Here is a 20,767-nt window from a genome sequence, read left to right as displayed (position 1 = left end):
TTCAAAGAACATACACTTTTCACTAAGAAATTCCTAACCTGAATTCTGTTAGTGTAACATCAAAATTAATCTATTGGATCAAAAACCCTTCTCTTATCTGATCTTCTTACATGATATAGAAAGGAAGAAACTTTTAAGGGCATGATACAGCTGAGAGAAAATGTTTGATCGAAAGAATTAAATACGCAAAACTCCAGAATATTGGCTCTCTATATAGATCTAACATGGGAGACTCCCAAGTACAGTGAACTCAATTGCCAAGTGAGGATATGAAGAGGGATAAGGAAAAAAAAAAAACAGACAACTTTGAGCAAGGAGGAAAAACTACACCAAATGCTCTATTTAAATCCAGACAGTTCCTGAAGTCATATTAGAAGCCTTAGTGGATTGAGGAAATAGCATAATGGTTATGAAAATATTTTCATGCCTGAAGCATCAGAGGTCCCAGGTTCAATCTCCAGCACCATCAAAAGACAGATCTAAGCAGTGCTCTGGTAAAAGAAAAAAAATTCATATTTTATTATTAGATCAAATATTGTGAGTTTTCATTTTTTTAGGGATATTACTCACATATACTACATAGTATTATTCTGTAGAAATAAAAAGCACACACTTCTGATCTTCCTCTTCAAAGAATTTTCCATGTGGCATTTCTGATCTACATTTGCAGATAAAAATAATACACCACAATATTAAGAAATGTTTGGTGAATAGTGCCTACAAATCTATAGAATGTACTCAGAAACCAAGACTGTCAGATGTGTAAGTCAGGGTAATTTCACTTGAATTAAAACTTGAAAATGGATTTGAAATAAGAGGGAAACAGACATTAGAAGTCATGAGAATACCACAGCATACCTGAGTGCCAGTGTTTTATTTTGAGCAAGAGATAGACTCTAGGCTGAAAAGTAATAAAATGTAAAGTTGGGAAAATACACTGTTGTTCAAAATACTATCACCCTGTGATATTTAAGCTTACTTCCTAGCAGAAAGGAATCATTAAGGTTTGGGGTTTTTTGTTTGTTTGCTTGCTTGCTTTGTTTTTTTCTTTGTCGAGATATTATCAAAACTCCATTCCTTATCTTTTTCCCTCAATTCAATCAAACAATTCATGATGGAATTCCAATGTAAATCCCAGGATTTCTGTTGATGTTATTCATTGACAATCTTAATTCTAAAATTTACTTTCAAAGAAAAATAAACAACAACTGATTTTGGAAAAATAAATAAAAGTTTAGGATTGGCATGACCCAATGGCAAGATATATTCTAGAGTCATAGCAATAGATGCAGTGTTATATTTCAAAAAGAACAGACTCAGAACAATTAAACAGATTAGAATCCAGTAATAGATGACACAGATAATTGTTTTGTTTTGGTTTTTTGGTCATTACTGGGACTTAACTCCAAGCCAAAAATTTCAGATAGAAAAAGGGAAAGACATAACATTACCAAAGCCAGTGCAGTGATAGCCAGGTTCAAACCAAGGCCATGTGCATGAGAAAGCAGGGACATTATGCAGATGCACTATATTCCAGGCCCAACACATCTGATTTTTAATTTATTACTTTTATTTATTTATTTATTTATTTATTTATTTTACCAGAATACTGTTTGGCTCAGTTCCAGCTAACTGAGGTACCAAAGATTGAACCTGGGACTTTGGGACCTCAGGCATGAGAGTTCTTTTGCATAACCATTATGCTAGCTACCCTCTGCCTGGAATCACTTGAGTTTTTCAAAGCTTCAAAGGCATTTTAAAGTGGTGGTAATATAGCTGTAACCAACTGGGGAAAACTGTAGTCCACACCATATATATATCTTTTTTTTTTTAATTTTAAAGACTTGTTTTATTCACATGAGACAGAGAGAGAGACAGAGACAGAGACAGAGACAGAGACAGAGACAGAGACAGAGACAGAGACAGAGGGAGAGGGAGAGGGAGAGGGAGAGGGAGAGGGAGAGGGAGAGGGAGAGGGAGAGGGAGAGAGAAGCCACAGTACCACTCTGGTACAGGCAGTGCTGGGCGTCACACTGGGAACTGCAGACATGCAAAGCTCATGCTCTCCCAACTAAGCGACTTCGTCAGGCACTGAAATAATTTTGATGACTATCTTACAAATAAAAAACGGGTTAACATTTAAAATTTCCATAATCTCCAAGTCTCCTAGTTATCTTTTAAATCTGTTTTCTTGATTATAAAATACCAGTAATTTGGAAATAGTTTAATAAATCTGGGCATTTAATTATATCAGTTTCTCCTCAGCACACAAGTCATTTTATTATGATCATATTGGCCACTTCCACTGGTTGGTAGGAGGTTCATCTACTAACGGCTCCCATGGTTTCCACTGGACCATTTTTCTTGCCAGACTTAGTTCGTTTTCAGCCTGAACAATCACCTCTTCTATTTGGCCACTCTGAAGTTGTTCTTCTAATTTTTTCACATTTGGTTCCGCTTTAACCATGCTAAGCTTCTCATTTGTAATCTGCTCTGTGTATTTCCTATTAAAAAAAAAAAGAAAGAAAAAAAGAAAAGAAATGGTAGAGAAAGCCAGTGAGAGGGAGGGGCCTCACCCTGCATACTACCTTGGCTCATCAGACTAAAATAATTTTTGTGCTAGGAATGAAACTTTGCTTCAAATCACTTCAATGACAGCTCATTCACTTTACCAAAGGTTACACTGTGGAAGGAGGGGGTTCAAGAATTCTCTGAAGGTTAAGCAGAATGCAGGTGTCTGGAGCGTCTAAGCCAGAGTTTTTGCAGCTTGGAGTGCACCTCTCAGGAACAGGGCAATTCATCAACGCGGTAGGAAAAAGAATCCAGACCAAAACGTTCGTAAACGTGCTTCAATTTCCCTTTGGGGGCGGGCGGGGCGGGACAATGCTCCGAGCGGATCCCGAGGGGGAGGAGCCGACGCTGGAGTCCGTGACGGAGTGGCGTGCTCGGCGGTGGATTGAGCGGGTCTGGCCCAGGTTCCCAGAGGGCTGCGCGTGTTGGCTTGCCAGGGCTGTCATGGCGGGTCTGCTGAAAAAGACCACTGGCCTAGTGGGATTGGCTGTGTGTGACACTCCACACGAGAGACTAAAGATATTGTATGCAAAGATTCTGGATGTTCTTGATCACACCATATATTTGAAAAATCTTACAATCACTATAAACTTAAAGGGAACATGCAAAAAAATATTTCTTAATAAATTTTTTCTAGGAGGAATCTGACATTGAAATTGTCAAATATGTTTTAGATATAAGGCCAAAAGCACACTCCAAAAAGAACGTGACTATTTACAACACAAAATATTAAAAGTAGATCTACTATATAGTTCAGTAATTCCTCTCCTATAAGTATGTCTCTTTCTCTATCTTCCCTTTCCCTCTTAATTTCTTTCTGTCATTACAATAAAATAAATAAATAAATAAAATTAAAAACAGCCTCAAAGTAAAAAAATAAAAGGAGACTGAGGGCAATGGCTCTATGATAGAATAAGACAGCACTTTGGAGGTAGGGTGAGGTGTGGTGGAGATGTGAAATAGTTCCCCTGAGACAACTGTTTTATAAAATATTCCTCCGATAAAACATCTAAGTCTATTCAAAACTAAAACTTTTAAATATTTGCACTGTGAAAGATGCTTAAGATAAGGAAATGACAACCCAGAGAATAGGAGAAAATATTTGAAAATATTACACATGGGATTACATGTTTGTATAAAGAATAAATAAACAGTTCAAAAAAAAGTATTAATTTTGATATCCAGGGTTGGGTGATGATGCAGCTGTTTTAGCGTATAGATTACCATGCAAGAGGACCTGCAGGGGAGGGATTTAGGAATGGTGGGGCAGTGCTGCAGTTGTCTCCTTTTCTCTTTCCCTCTCTCCCTTTTTCTCTATTTCTCTCCATCTCTATAATAAAAAAGGGAAAAAAATGGCCACCAAGATTGGTGGCCAAAAAAAATAACAATAATAATAATAACCAGATACTATTGGAGAAAATAGGTAAGCATTTTAAAGAGAGATTTTTAACAAGGAATATGAATGGATAGCTAATAAACACATGAAAATATGCTCAACATCATAAGTTTTTATGGAAATGCAAATTTAAAACACAGTAAGATATATTATACCTGTCAAAATGAATTAAATTTTTTCAAACGTGACCATATCACATGCAGATGGGGTGTGGGGTAGCTGTAACTCTTGTATACCACTTGTAAGAATTTACAAGGATACAGACATTTAAGGAAAGCTTGTCAGTTTCTCTTACAGTTAAGCATTCACTTACATGCGAGCAGCAATCCTACCTCTCATGAATTAAAAATAAATTGAAAAACATACATTCACAAAACTTTTTATTTTATTTTTGAGAGAGATGCATAGAGAGAGAGACACACAGAGAGAAACACCAGTGCACTGCTCAGCTCTGGGATTGAAGGTGGGACTTAGGAGCCTCAGGCATGAGAGTCTGTTTGCATAACCATTATGGTGTCTCCCCCTCCCCATTCACAAAACTTAACTCATGATTGTGCAAATTATCGAGAAACAAAATAAGCTCCAAAATATCTGTACAGCACAGTTCAGGAACTACATTCTAGTTCATGAACCAATGTGGGCAAAGCATGAAAACACCCTACTAAGCCAAAGAAGTCAGATCCTAAAGGCTACATTTTTCTTTTCCCTGATATTCAGGGTCAACGAAAACTACTGGACTGAGAAACAAATACCTGGTTACTAAGGCAGGAGGATAAAAGATTGAACACAAGGACAACTTAAGAAAGAGAGAAAATTAGATTTTTTTATCCATAAACATGACGTTGCATTTGCCAAAATTCAGGAACCCACACAACAGAGATCAAAGATAGATAGGTTTTATTACCCACAGATATACACCCCTATGCTATTTTTGATTTTCCAAAATAATAAATATGATAATTATCATGAAAATGTAAAACAGGATATCATGTAAGGTCTTTTTTTTTTTACCTAGTTATAAATATAAGTTCATCTCATACCTTCTGGTGTGACCTTTCCAGTTCAAAGATAAGAACCCAGACATATTGAAGTGGTCATGATTCTATTTATTTTTATTTTTTATTAGTGATACAATAATGATTAACCAGAGTGTAAGATTACAAGGTATTGTTCCATATCACACCCCCCACCACAGTTCTGTGTTCTCCCCACTGTGATAACCACCATAGTGCCATGTTTATTTTTACCTTTTGTAATATTTATGCTTTATTTATTTTTTTATTTATAAAAAGGAAATACTGACAAAACCATAGGATAAGAAGTGTACAGCTTCACACAATTCCCAACACCACATCTCTGTATTCCATCCCCTCTCCCCTCACCTGATAGTTTTCCTATTCTTTAACCCTCTGGGAGTATGAACCCAAGGTCATTGTGGGATGCAGAAGGTGGAAGGTCTGGCTTCTGTAATTGCTTTCCCGTTGGATATGGACATTGACTGGTCGGTCCATACTCCCAGCCTGTCTCTCTCTTTCCCTAGTGGGGCAGGGCTTTGGGGAATTGGAACTCCAGGACACATTGGTGGAGTTGTCTGTCCAGGGAAGTCTGGTTGGCATCATGGTAGCATCTGGAACCTGGTGGCTGAAATGAGAGTTAATATATAAAGCCAAACAAATTGTTGACTAATCATGAACCTAAAGGCTGGAATAATGCAGATGAAGAGTTGGTTGGCAGGGGGTGTCTCTCTGTTTTGTAGATAGCTAGTAGGCATATTTTAGTTATATTCTAAAGGGTCTGTGGCTATACTAGTTCTCTCTCTCTCCCTCCCTCCCTCTCTCTCTCTCTCTATTTCTCTCTCTCTATTTCCCTCTGTCTCTCTCTCCCTTTCCCTCTCCCTCTCTCTCTCTCTTTTTCCAGTGAGCCTAAAATCTCATATGCAGGTGGATCCAAGTTAATGTCTGCGGAAATGATGTCTTGGCTGGTAAAAGGACCAGAAATCTGGACCAGGGAAGACAGTAGCTCCCAAATATGGGAAAGGTATATAAATATTATTGACTTTAACCCCCACTGATTTGATCTGACCTGGGGCCCATATTCAGCTGAGGAACCTATGTGAATTCTATATCCCTATAGGTCTGAGTTCACATTCTGCTGTCATGAGTAGGAACGTTCCAAGTTGCCTCAATTTCAGGACCCATGTTCCTCAGGTGGAACACAGAATATGTTGTCAGTCTCTCTTTGGAGGATGGAACATTCTCTACTGTTGTTGATCCAAGTTGAAGGCAAGGTCCTTTGGGGGCCCACGAAGGGGTCTATTGTGTTGTTCCTGATGGAGATGACTGGTAACAATGGAGAGAGGGATCTATTCAAGGTCTAGGCCCATCATGCCTGTATGGGAATCTCAGGACTCCCTGACTAGGACCCCAGCTGATGGGGTGGCCTGATAGTGACTAAAGAGTAATCATTAAAGTATGCCAGTCTCTTGCCCTTATTCAACTTTTGTAGTCCTTACTTTGATAAGGTTAGCTTTGGAGTGAGTGAGGGAAGTGTAATAGGAAGTAGGTGAGGAGGGTATCTAAGTCTAAGTAGACACTGTTTCATTAGAACTTTATGGTGTCTTTTTAGGTCTTTCTACTTGCTTGCTGCATATATTGACTCACTGCAGACTAGTATGCACTTTTGCTTTCAGGTATAGATTTTGCCCTAATTTATAGATATATGTATACATATGCCTTATCTCATGGAACCTGGTCTATATCTAGGTGAATGGGATGGGACACAGTTTTTGGTGGTGGGAATGGTGTTTATGTACACTCCTATTAACTTGTAGTCATATAAATCACTATTTAATTAATATGCATAAAATTGATTGAATGTCTCAAACTTTTAATGCACAGACTATAGACTCTTTGAAATGTTGACTCTCTTAAAGTTTAGACCAGGGAGAACCTAAGCAACCAGTGGCATTACTCTATTCTGCTTCTAGCGTTTGCCCTTCTTCCGTAGCCAGTCAACAGCGACAGGTTGAGCCTGATGTAAAGTTTTGAGACCTCCTTTGAATCTGGAGAGGTGGCAGTCGTTGACTATGTGGGTCATAGTCTGTCTGGAGCAGCAGGGGCAGTTCGGGTCGTCTCTGGCTCCCCAGCGATGGAACATAGAGGCGCACCGGCCATGGCCTGTTCGATAGCGATTGAGGAGGGCCCAATCATAACGTGCTAGGTCAAAGCCGGGTTGACGCTTGCAGGGGTCTGTGATGAGGTGTTTGTTCTTTACCTCAGCTGACTGCCAGCTCTGTTTCCAAGAGTCTGGAACAGAGAATTTCAGTGTGGGCGTAGAGGACCAGATTGGGTGATGAGATGTCAAGCGTTGGACAGGGTGGGCGAAGATATCCGCGTATATTAGCAGGTCGGGTCGAGCAAAGACATGGGAAATGAACTTAGATGATGCCGCATCCCGACGAATATCTGGCGGGGTGATGTTGCTAAGAACTGGCAGCCATGGAACCGGGATGGAACGGATGGTTCCAGAAATTATCCTCATGGAGGAATACAATTTGGAATCGACCAAGTGGACACGGGGGCTATGAAACCATACTGGGGCACAGTATTCTGCAGTGGAATAGCATAATGCCAGAGATGATGATCGGAGTGTGGAAGCGCTCGCACCCCATGAGGAGCTGGCCAGTCTTGCAATGATGTGATTCCTCGCGCCCACCTTTGCTGCAGTTTTTATGAGATGTTTGTGAAATGACAGAGTGCGATCAAGAGTAACGCCAAGATAGACTGGCTGGGCTTCATGCTGGATTCTCTTATCGCCAAGCTGCACATTAAGCTCACGCGAGGCCGAGGCATGGTATAGATGGAAAACAGAAGATACCGTTTTTGCAGTGCTAGGGATTAGTCGCCATTTTTTACAGTAATCAGATATCAGAGACCTGTCTTTCGTGAGTGTTTCCTCGAGGATGTCGAACTTGGATGCCTGAGTTGCACAGCAGATGTCATCAGCATAGATGAACTTCCTTGAAGAAGTTTCTGGGAGGTCATTGATGTAAATATTAAATAGCGTAGGAGCCAGAACAGAGCCCTGGGGGAGGCCACTTGAGACAAGTCTAGCATAGACTTGTCACCCAGATGCACCCGGAATCTTCTGTTTTAGAGAAGAAACGATATAGTGTTGGCCACCCATGGAGGCAGGCATCTTGAGATCTTGACTAGGAGACCACGGTGCCAGACCGTGTCATAGGCTGCTGTGAGATCAACAAAGACAGCACCCGTCTTTAAATTCTTCTGGAATCCATTTTCAATGTAAATTGAGAGGGCCAGGGCTTGTTTGCAGGTAGATCTTCCTGGGCGGTAACCAGCTTGGGCGGGTGATAGGAATTTCTCTGTAAGATGAGAAATACGTGACAGAAGCAGCCTCTCAAGGAGTTTGTAACACAAGGAGAGGAGAGAAATTGGTCTATAGCTGGCGGCCAGTGTTGGGTCTTTCTTTGGTTTCAAAACTGCTGTTATCTTCACACGACGCCAAATTTTGGGCATAGATTCAGATTCCAAGGTGTGGGACAGGAATTAAGTGAGCCACTTCTTTGCCGCGGGGCCCAAGTTAAGAATGAGTTCTGGGGTGATGTTACTCTATAAGACACAGCTATATATAAATAATGTCAAAGGACATAAATTATGGTGATGTTGTGTATGATACAGCAAATCCTAACAATGGTATTTTCAAAGTTAACCTAATTGTCAAATAATTTGATTACAGCAATAACTATCTATTGCCTTCTTAAACCCTAAAATAGCAGGAACCTCCCTCTTCCTCCATAGAGCCTATGGAGTCCTGGAACCTCTAAGGTGGAACTCACTTTCCTGCATGCTTCTCTCAGTTCATACCAACAGATACTGCATCTGCTGATCGCAACCTAATCAATGCAATGCGTACCACCTAGGCATGCTTCATTTCAGAATGTGTCCAGAGACATCATGGAATATCAATCCTTCAGCTTCATTACTTGGGTGAGAACTTTCCATTAATAGGATTCTCTAATTCCATTTCAAGTGGTTCACTTGCTAATTAAACTCCTTTCCTTAAGCCACTTGGTGACTGCCTGGGTGCTAGTGTGCCCTTTAAGTCTCCCACATGGATTAGAGGGAAATGCAAACAGGGCCTGCCAGCAAAGCAGTATACATTTCTGCTTGTGTCCTTCTCTCCCTTGCCTTCTGTTCTTGCTGTCCACACACAATCCCTAACCTTCACATAGTGATTTTCACTTCCTTACCAGAAATCTCAGCTGTTTTCTAATGAAGTCTGTTGAGTTATTTTGTTGTAGTATTTGTTTTCTGGAAGAAAGGCAAGTTTCCGTGACTATATCACCATAGTTCCTCCCCAGATGTAGGGTTGGTCATGATTCTAAATGAGTCTCTCCTACGCATGGGAAGCTGTGGCTACTGTCTGGTTTACTACACATCCTTCAAAGTATGTTTTGGGTCCACTAGTATAAAAAAAAATCAAGGCTATAAATAATTTTTGAATAAATCATCCACTTGACTTTGTTTCATTTATCATTTCCTTATCTTAGTTGCACTCAGTTTTAAGGTTGTTTTTTTTTTTTTTGCCTCCAGGGTTATTGCTGGGGCTTGTTGCCTGTGCCACGAATCCACTACTTTGTTGCCCTTGTTGTCGTTATTATTATTGTTGTTAGTGATGTCATTGTTGTTGTTGTTGGATAGGACAGAGAGAAATGGAGAGAGGAGGTGAAGACAGAGACGGGGAGAGAAAGATTGACACCTGCAGACCTGCGTCACTGTTTGTGAAGCGACACCCCCCGTACCCCGGAGGTGGGTAACCAGGGGCTTGAACTGGGATCCTTATGCCAGCTCTTGTGCTTCAATTCTTGTGCTCTTAACCCACTGTGCTACTGCCTAACCCCATTTTTTTGTTAACGCTTGCATCTATTATACTGAATTTACTTGGAGGTGGTTTAATAAAATATATTTTATAAAACAATACATGTTGGAATGAGGTTTTCTATTTGTTTTTGTCAAGAGGATTCACAGTGTTGGCACAACTCGACCACTTCCAGTGACCATTTTTTTTCTTTGTTTTCCTGTAGACACAAGGTGTGAGAGACAGGGAGAAAGAGAAAGGAAGACACTGCAATACCCTTCTGCTGCTATCGAAGCTCCCATGTTATGCCCCAGAGCTGGAACCTGGGTGCTAATGTATGGTGATGTGTGTACTTCACTGGATAGCCACCTGCCAGTCCCTGAAATGTGTTTTTTTTTTTTTGTTTGTTTGTTTGTTTTTCACCAGAGCACTGTTCAGCTCTGGCTTATGGTGGTGGTGGGGATTGAACCTGGGACTTTGGAGTCTCATGAGAGTCTCTTTGCATAACCATTATGCTATCTACCCCCAATCCTGAAATGCACTTTTGTACTCAGAAAAACCATGTTGAGGTTTTGAAGAATTCTAAAGGTTTAGATAAATTGTTTTTATTGCTGATGTAGAAACCAATGGAAGTTCATGAATGTATTCAATTATGAATAACCATGAAGTCCCTCACATAAGTAAGATTATTTAGTACTTTTTTCCTTCGGTCATATTTCACTTACCATAAATCCCTCCAGTTCCACGAATGTTGATACCATATCTTCATACAGTCCAGTAATATTCTGTTGTGTATATCTGTCATATCTTCCTTATCCATTCGCTGGTCATTGGGCACTTGAGTTATTTTTAAATCTTGGGTATTATATATAACACTGCAATGAACACAGGGTCATTATCTCTTTGGATAAGTATTTTTATATTTTTTAGGAAGATATCTAGGAAAGGAATTGCTGAACTGCATGGGAGTTTTATTTTCAATATTTTGAGGAATCTCCATACTGTTTTCTTTTTTATGTGATAGGACAAAGAACTCTTCTGCCTTCAAGGTTCCGATATCCACTCAGTGTCAAATATTGTGCCAGATAATTTTACCCACACATAAATACAACAAAAAAGTAATATTTTGGTAGCAGCATGGTTTTGCTACCTTTTCTCATTCTTGCTGATCACAGTGAGAGAAACGTAAAGAAGAGCTTGGATTGAGCCAGAACTTTACTGACAAAATGTGAACAGTAATACAGCCAGTGCCAGTGTTGTTGTTACTGGTGTGTGTGTGTGTGTGTGTGTGTGTGTGTGTGTGTGTTCTGTTTCCAGCACTGGGGAATGACCTCTATCATCTAAGATATCAACACTGAGCAGTGAATGGCCTCCCAGTCCAGTTTATTCATTCTCCTTAAAGAAAGAGGAAAGATACCACACTACTACTCTACCATCTATGGAGTGCCCCAGTGTCATCCATGGTTCTTATAGACAGTACCAGAGCCTCACACACAGCTAAATGTGGCATCTACTAAGTAAGATATCTTTCAGTCCAGAGTGAAACAATACTGTACAATGATTAGTTGAGACACTTCCAGTTTCTGGGTCCAATTCCTGACTTCTGTCACATGATATTTAAGTGACCCTGGAGGAAAATACTTATTTTTCTCCTTTCCATCCCTTCATCATTACAAATTTCAGGTAATGCCAACCTTATAAAAGTGTTCTAAAGACTATATATGATAATATATGAACATAACCTGGAGTTATAAAGCTAGAATGCTCAATTTTGGAATGATTTAATGTAAGTATACAAAATTATTAAAGAATTGAGTTGTAAGAATCACAGTGAAATTTTAACAGTTTTAAAGTTGAGGCAGGGTTCGAGCCCCCGGCTCCCCACCTTCAGGGGAATCGCTTCACAGGCAGTGAAGCAGGTCTGCAGGTGTCTGTCTTTCTCTCCCCTTCTCTGTCTTCCCCTCCTCTCTCCATTTCTCTCTGTCCTATCCAACAATGATGACATCAATAACCACAACAATAATAATTACAACAATAAAACAACAAGGGCAACAAAAGGGAAAATAAATAAATAAATAAGTTGAGGCAGGAACTTCATTTGATGTTCTTGTATACTGTTAGATCTGTATGTTTGCTTTAAGTTTCTGTTAACTTTCGCTTTAATCTGCATTCTTGCCTAAATTATTAATTTAGGAAGCCTTCTCCTCATTATTTCCTGATAATCAATAATGATCTCCTGACCAAAGTTCTTCATTTGTAGCTTCCTGTCCTAAAGTGAACAGTCATTCACTTTGCCCTAAAAAGCAAGATGCTAGGGGCAAGGCAGTCGTTCAATGAGTGAAGTGCCCATGGTAGGAAGCACAGGGACCAGCATAAGGATCCAGTTTGAACCCAGGGCTCCTCACCTGAGGGGGTGGAGGGGCGCTTCACAAGTGGTGAAGAGGTCTCTCCCCCTGTCTTCCCCTCCTCTCCCGATTTCTCTCTGTCCTATCCAACAACAACAATAGCAATAACAACAATTACAATAAAAACAAGGCCAAGGGCAACAAAATGGAATAAAATGGCCTCTAGGAGCAGTGGATTCACAGGGTAGGCACTGAGCCTAGTGATAACCCTGGAGGCAAAAACAATCAAGATCCTGCTGGTATTTTACTCCATCTCCCATGTCATTACACAATGACTTTCTGCTTTTGAGTTTTGTACTCTTATATCCACTAATTAAAGCCTAATATATATTCCTCTGGGTAATATGCAAAATGCATTAAAAATTGTGGGTAGAAAACAAAGTTTTCTCAGAATAAATTGTATGAAATTCAATTCATACTGGTTATCTGTTAACTTTCAAGCATTCCCAATTAAATTGTTAGTATTGGAATGTGCTTTTGAAAATGTTTTTAAATATGTTGATTTATTATTTTTATAGTTACAGATATAAATTGAGAGGGAAGTGAAACAGAGAGTGAGAGAGACACCTACAGTACTGCTTTATGTCTTATGAAGCTTCGTCCTTGCAGGTAGGGACCTGGAACTTAAACTTGCATCCTTGCACAGAGGGATATGTGTGCCCTACTGGGAGTGCCATTGCCCAGCCCCCATAACATTATTTTTTAAACCTAGTATTGAATGTAGGTTAATTAAATAGAAATAATTTTTTTAAGTTTGTTTAATTTTTTCACCAGGGTTATCATTGTAACTTTATAGTGCTTACAGAGGTTTTATATATATATATATATATATATATATATATATATATATATATATATATATATATATATTAAAAAACAGAGAGAAATTTAGAGGGGAGGGAAAAATGAGAGAGTTATCTATAGCACTGGTCCACTATTTGTTAACTCTCTCTCCTGCAGGTGGGGACCAAGGACTTGAACCCAGGCCCTTGGGCACAGTAATGTGTACACTCTACTGGGTGCACCACTATCCAGCCCTCTGTTCTTTTTGTATGCCTGAAAACATGGGATTATTGATGGAGTCTGTATAGCTCATTTTAAATTAAAATTCTTTTTAAAAAATCCATTCAGATACTCAATAATGTGTAAATCATGTTTAAGCTCTTCATAGCCAACCCTTTTCAGGAAAGACAAGCAGACATTGCACTTATATGACAACTTGTGTGAATCCTAGTCACTGTGTGCCCCAGTGTAGAAGGCAGTCAGTGAGCCCTAGCAGTGATATGCCAAAATGTGATTCTCATTTCATGTGTTGACCTGTACTTAAAAAACAAACAAACAAAAAAAAACCCATGATACATCTTCAGCCTAGAAAAAGTAACTTTTCAAAAATATGACAATTTTCCTGAAGTGCATTCTTTCTTAGGTAATGCCACATTTTGCCAGTAGATAGCACTCAAGATATTCCAGTACATAGAGAGAAGGCCTCTTGGTGGGATTCTTAGTCAGCAAGGGAAACATTAGGAAGTTCATTTTAGATCAGGAAGTGGAAAAATAAAAATAAACCTCTAAATGCTTAGAAAATGGAATTTTTGTACCAAATTCCCAGTGGGCTCTTAATGTAAATCTGTACTTTGGCAGTGTGGGAAAGTTAACATACTTATTCTCAACAGTTTCTGTTCGAAGTCAAGGAAAGCATACCATGCATTTAACACAGACCAAAGTAAAATGTGAAGACAGCACTTGAATGGTACTACTGAGGTTCAGGGAGACCACTGAGTTATAACACTTACACATTACGCTAAAGAGAGAAGTTTGAATGCTGCATTTATATCAGAATACAGTACTTGAAAAAAAAAGTCTGAATGTAAACAACAAAAATTAGCATATGTTTGAAGGAAGCTGGTGAAAAGTGACTGGGTGTGGTGAAATCTACTGGTCTGTGTAGAAACAGCTGCTGCTATTTTGGCAAATGATGCTTCCATGAAGGAACTCTCACTCCTTTGGAGGTGAGAAGTGGGAAAGAGAAGTTTGAACCATCTTCCATCTGTCATGACCTCAGCTTCTGATGCAGAAAATATAGGTCTGTGTTAAACAGATGACAAGAAATTTTTAAGCAAATAATATATTGTTCAAGTAACTGCAGAGAGCTGGAATGTGAAAATTAGAAGAGTCAATCTCCTAATTCCACCTTCCCCAAAAAATTGGAAGCAGCTGCAAATAAAAAAAAAAAAATTATCAAGAGGGAAAATGTACCTCAAAATGAATGAGAGACAAGCTTAGAGACAATTTCACTATTTTTAGTGAGATATTATTGCTATTTTAGTAATATAACTTGCAGGGTGGTCAGCCTCCTACAAGTGTCAGCTCCTAAGAAATGTGTTTTTATTTCATGCTCTCCAGGATTCAAACTAAAGCTTTCTATAGCTGCTGCCCCCAACTTAAGTCTTCCCCCCCCCCACAGTTATCACTGGGGCTCAGTGCCTGCACTGTGAATCCACTGCTTCTGGTAGCCTTTTTTTTTTTCATTTTATTTGATAGAACAGAGAGAAGTTGAGAGGGGAGGGAAAGACAGAGAGATGCTTGCAGACCTGTTTCACTGCTTGTGAAGTTCCCCTACCCCTGGTGTGGAGCCAGGGGCTTGAACCTGGATCCTTGTGAGGGTCCTTGCACTTAGTACTATACTATGTGTGCCGGTTGGGTGTTCCACCGCCTGGCCCCCTAAACTCTAAGGAACTTACAGCTTCAAACTGGATGACCCAATATCTTGCCCCCAATTTAATTGAGCTGCAAATGACTTGAAAGTAGCCATTCAATTTCTGCTTATATGAGCCAGTAAACATCTATTGTAGTTGCTTAACTTGAGTTTTTGTTTTAGTTATCTACAACCAAAAGTGCCACATGAGGGATGTAAAGAGGTTTACTTCCTTTATCTCATATTTCTATATTCCTTCTCCAAGGAACAACAAAAAAATCTAAAATCAGAGATATTTCATTTGATTATTCATTTACAGTATCCTGTAAATGAGTTTTCCCTTTGCTGTCCTCCTTACCCATTGTGGTTCAAAAGGTAGGGACTCCAGAGCTCCATCTTTCTCCAGAGCAGGGACAATAGAGTTCCCAGAGACACTGATCTTACTCTTACAAAACTCACTGGAAACCCCAACTCTGCCTCTCCTCTTCTGCCTCTAGTGTCTCCCTCTTGGCTACTGACAATGACATTGACCACCAGCACACTCCTGGTAAGCTTTCTAGCATCCAAATTAAGAGATAATATGACCATTAATGATGGAGGGAGGTTTCACTATAGAGGAATATTTTATACTTTGTATTAAAACATGGAGCAACCACCAAGCTAAACTTTTAGGATAATACTTAACAAATCTCATAAAGCCTCAGGACATTCTAATTATGGGAACTACAAAGCTATAGGGGAATGAGGGAAAGAATTGAAAGAATGCATAAAGAGTAGTAAGTGAGAGAAAGAGGGAAAAAAAGGGTTTCTAATAAGGCAGTTATTCCTCATAACAGATGTGTTGAAATCTCATGATGTTAGCTATAAAACTCAAACAAAAATTACTAAAGCGATGGGCCTTAGGAACATACCTAAAATAGACTTCCTAGCTTCTTTCTACACTAAGATCTCTATTCTCACCTGGTCTATTCCTATTTTGTGGTTCCTGTTTATTAAACATTTTTCTTGTTTTATATCTTACTGCCTTTCATCCACCAAGTTACAGATTATACTATGATTCTTTCCTTACCTCCCTAGGCAGACGACCTCACCAGTGTGTCCTAGAACTTCACCTATCCAAAGGTCTACCCCACTAGGGAAAGATAGAACCCACCAATGTCATGTCCAGAAGAGAAGCAAGTAGAGAAGCCAGAATTCCTACCTTCTGCACCCATAAGGAATTGTTGTCCATACTTTCAGAGGGGGAGAAATAATAGGGGAAGATGACCAGAGGGCTTTCAATATCAATTCCATCAGGACCCGGAGAGAGAAAAAGAAAAAAGGAAGGACTTTCGAAAGTAGTAATACATGCTGTGTAACTTAGTAAGGAAGAGGAAGTAGGACCATAGGAAAAATGGCAAATATATATGAATATATACAATGTATACAACAACTACAATAATAACAATAACAATAATGGCAACAGAATGGAGAAAATGGCCCCTAGGAGCAGTGACTTCTTAGTGCAGGCATTAAGCCCCAGCAATGGCCCTGGAGGCAAAAAAAAAAAAAAGTAATAAGGCTTAAGTACATGATTTTAGATCTTAAGGATTTTAGTGATTCTATGTGCAATCTTGACTGAAATTCAGTAAAATACAGTATCAGATTCTATTATATAATGACTCAAGATCATTCAATTATTCAATAAAAGCAACTATTCAAAAAAGGGGGGGCATTTAGTTAGTAATAGCCTATCAGCATTACATGAGAGTTCTAAGAAGTCCAGAGGTTAGTGCTAGCATGTTACTGAGTCCTGAATTCCTTATGGGAGAGCTACACAGCAACCCTGTACCATATAATTCTTACTGCTCACTTTCTAAAATTATTGTCAGATCAATGCTTCAGGCTCAGTACAGGTAATTCTCTTTATCTGATAATAAGATAGACTGTAAGGCATTCAGCATCTATAGATCATTTTGATGACTCAGTAGCCAGAGGTTCATTTGTTCATTCACTAGAGCAAAACTTTTATAACTGCTGGCTAGTTGAGAAATACCTGAGGCAGTCTGAGGAATTGGAAAGCACACCATGCTGAGACCCTGGAATCTGAGGGTCCTGAGTTAAGTTGCAGATCTGTTCCAGATCACCTGAAGCAAGTCACATTACATTTCAAGATTCTGCTTCTTTAAATGTAAAGGGAGAAAGTTGACTAAAGTCTAAAATTTTCTGCATTTTCTGCAATGCTGAAATGCTGCAGTGCTGGGTATGATGTTCTTACCCATTTTCTGATAATGATACAATAAAGGGTGAGAAGTTAAGTGTAGATAAGGGACACAAGAAGAGAGGTAATGGTGCTTCTGAGCCACAAGTAGGTAAAGTATTAAAATATCCTTCTCCAGTTTCAATACCCTGGTCTCCACCTGCAGTGGGCAAGAGCTTTCTGAGTGGGAAAGAAGTGCTGTAGGTGTACCTCTGTTTCATTGCTTGTCTCTCTCTTTCCTTTCAATTTCTCTGTCTATCCAATATATACATATATGTATGTATAATATAAATATATGCATGTATATGTTTAACACTGGTTTATAGTGGTGAGGGGGATGGAACCTTAGGCATGAAAGTCTTGTATACACATTATGCTATCTTCCCACCTATTGCCTTTATAATAGCTCTCAGATTCATGTCTCTCCATGTTAACTTTCTTTCCAACTACAATGCTCACCACTTCACATGATTTCCTTCTCAATTCCATAATGCATGTTACCATTAAAGATCTCTCTCTCTCTCTCTCTCTTTTTTTTTTTTTTGCACATAGTACCTTTCTACTCCAGGGTAGGTTGTAGGGCTCCTATAGCTCAAATCTAAGCTATTTAGCCTGGCATTGACATTATCTCTCTAATCCAGCCTATAATTTATGGTTCCTTTTACTTTTTGTGAATATATTTCCTCCAACAAGCTTAATCTACTTAGTTCTACCCTGCAATTATATGAAAATATGAAGTCACTTCTCTCTGCTTCTGGTCATGCTTCCCTACCATATGAAAAGATTTTCCCCATTTTTCAACCACAAGACTAATCTTAACCCTTCTCAGAAGTTAAACCAGCTTACATTTCACCTAATGAGTCATTCTCATTAGTCAAAAATAGTTATTTATTGATGAGCTATGACCCCATGTCTGCAAGTTTCCATCTCTTGTATCAGGTAGCAGACTATTTTATTTAATAGAGATACAGAGAGGGAGAGGGAGAGAGAGGCACCATAGCTCTGCTTCTGCATTCACAGAGCTTTCCCCCATGCCAGTTATGATGCTTTCTTTTGTGCAGGGGCTCAAGCCTAAGTGCTTTCTGAGTAAAGCATGCACTTCACTGGGTAAGCTTTAGCTCCCTACCCCAACAATTTTCTTTACTTTCTCCAGCTGCACTAGGTGGTGTGTAAATTTACATTTTCTAGTATTATCTACTATAATCTGTTTTAACACTAATGGCTAGACTATATTCTAATGGCTAGTCAAAGAATTAACTATTTTATCTATCTGCTTGGGAGTCAGGCGGTAGTGCAGCGGGTTAAGCTCACGTGGCACAAAGCTCAAGGACCAGCATAAGAATCTTGGTTCCAGCCCCTGGCTCCCCACCTGCAGGGGAGTCACTTCATAGGCAATGAAGCAGGTCTGCAGGTGTCTCTCTTTCTCTCTCCTTCTCTGTCTTCCCTTACTATCTCCATTTCTCTCTGTCCTATCCAACAATGACAACAACAATAATAACTACAACAATAAAACAAGGGCAACAAAAGGAAATAAATAAATAAATATAAAAAATATTTTATCTACTTGTCTTCCCCTTTTGTATTCTTCCCTTCATCTCCTTTTCTTCCTTCCTTTCACTTTTTCATAGTATGTAGAATAGAATTTGAAGGACACATTAAATTATCAGTAACACTTTACAAATAAGCACAATAACACCAAGCTTTAACACCAGCAGGGTCTCAGAGGAGTTTGTGCTTCTTTTACACAGTCTGAACATTGGGACACACTTGTTCACTGGGGTCTCTTAGCTTCTAACTCTCATCACATTTTTTTGTGAAAGTACTTAATAGTTCTAGAAAACATATCCAACCTTAAGTTTCACTTTAAATATTGATGTGTTTTGTTTCCCCAAATCTAAACATCATGAACAAATTGAAGAAAGGAATTAAGTATTCTAGTATTTAAATCACCTAATCATTCATTTTGATAATGTGTTAAGTCATACTCCTCAGAGAGTTAATAACAAAACTGGGAACTTCAAGAATTTAAAATGGGTCTTGATGTTCTGGTTTTACAGATGAGTCAGCTGACACTTCAGGCAGAGACACTCAGTCTAAGTAAGATGTTGTATCTTGCAAACCTGTTTGCGTTGCTGTTCTAACATCATCTTTATGTCTGCCAAGTTCTTCTCCATAAAGCCCTTCTTGTTTTCTAAAGATTGTCTGTAAATAAAATGCACCTCTATTCAGGACTTTAAGCTGAACAAAAACATTAACTCATAGAAATCTTTTCCAGTTTGTGAAATAGCCTCACTTACTGTTTTTGGAATAGACAACCTTTTCTATGTGGGCCAGAGGTCTCAGTAGAGAGAATTTCTATGAAGATGAAGGGTTGATTGTGTGAGCTATAGATATGTAAATACTTATTCTACTTATTTTTAAGAATCTGTTGCAAGGAATAGGAACAGTGTGAGGTCAAACTTAAGTGAAATAAAGTTTGGTAAAGGCTCTCCTTTACCATAGGGCCTTAGACTAGGTATAAGGACAACAAGGCTACATGGTTGCTTTTGTCTCTCTCTTTCCACATAGGAAGTGGAGTGGTGTTAGAGACATACTCCACCCTCCTTCTGAATGGCACCTACTAAAGTCCTGCTTCTGAACCACTACACTCTGGATTAACCCCCTCATTTGCAATAATTTGTTTCACATGTGAAAGTCCATGTGCAATCATCAAGATTGTTCTGCTTTAAACTTGGTCCTAATTTCAAAAACTTAACAAACTTCTCCCTTCATTTCTATTCTGAGAAGGCAAGTAAGAGGAGAAGGAAACATTATCCCCTTATAATTCCAACCCCAAACTTTTCTGTTGTTTTTTTAAATTTCTTTTTTAATACTAGGAATCGATCATTATTCGACTCTCTTGCTTCAACATGTTTTTCTTCTGTAGATGAGAGCTTTGCTTTTCTGAAAGTAGGACCTAGCCTTGCCTTGTTTGCATCTGTGTTGAGGCTCCAGTCATACTTCCCATGAGAGTAACTTTACCTCTCTGGACTTTAGATTTCCCTTCTGCTCAATAAGGAGCTGATGAGAGAAGTCTAAATTCTTACCCACCATAAATGTCGTGGTAGTCTTTACCCTCCATCCTCACTCTTTTCACTTTGTCAGGCAAGGGTCTAGCACCGAAATAGTTAAAAGTTCAGGTTTGCTCCAAATGGAGAGCTGTTAATATGTGAATGAGGTTTAAGGGCCACAGTTTGCAGTCTCAACTGGTTTAGAAGGTTCCTCTCTTCAAAATTTCCCCCAGAGGTAGGCTGTAGCAAGCTCTCCTATCAGATCCTCTGCTCCTGCACCCAGGTGGAAATTCGCACTGCACCTGCACCACATATTATCTCCAGTCTCCTGGACACCACGCTGCCTATTACCAATCTCCAAATCCGAGTGTGCTACTAGCATCCTTAAACCTAGCTCAGTTTCCTCACATCCCTGCCTTTACCCCTCTTTGAGCTTTCTCTCTCGGCGCCCCCCCCCCCCAAGAATTCCTTCCAGGGGCGCCTGTCACATTTTGCACCCTGCTCTCCACCTTTGTGAGCTAGGCGCAGCCC

This window comes from Erinaceus europaeus, chromosome 18 (genome assembly GCF_950295315.1).
Source record: "Erinaceus europaeus chromosome 18, mEriEur2.1, whole genome shotgun sequence".
NCBI lineage: Eukaryota > Metazoa > Chordata > Mammalia > Eulipotyphla > Erinaceidae > Erinaceus > Erinaceus europaeus.
Note: the sequence above shows the minus strand (reverse complement) of the source record.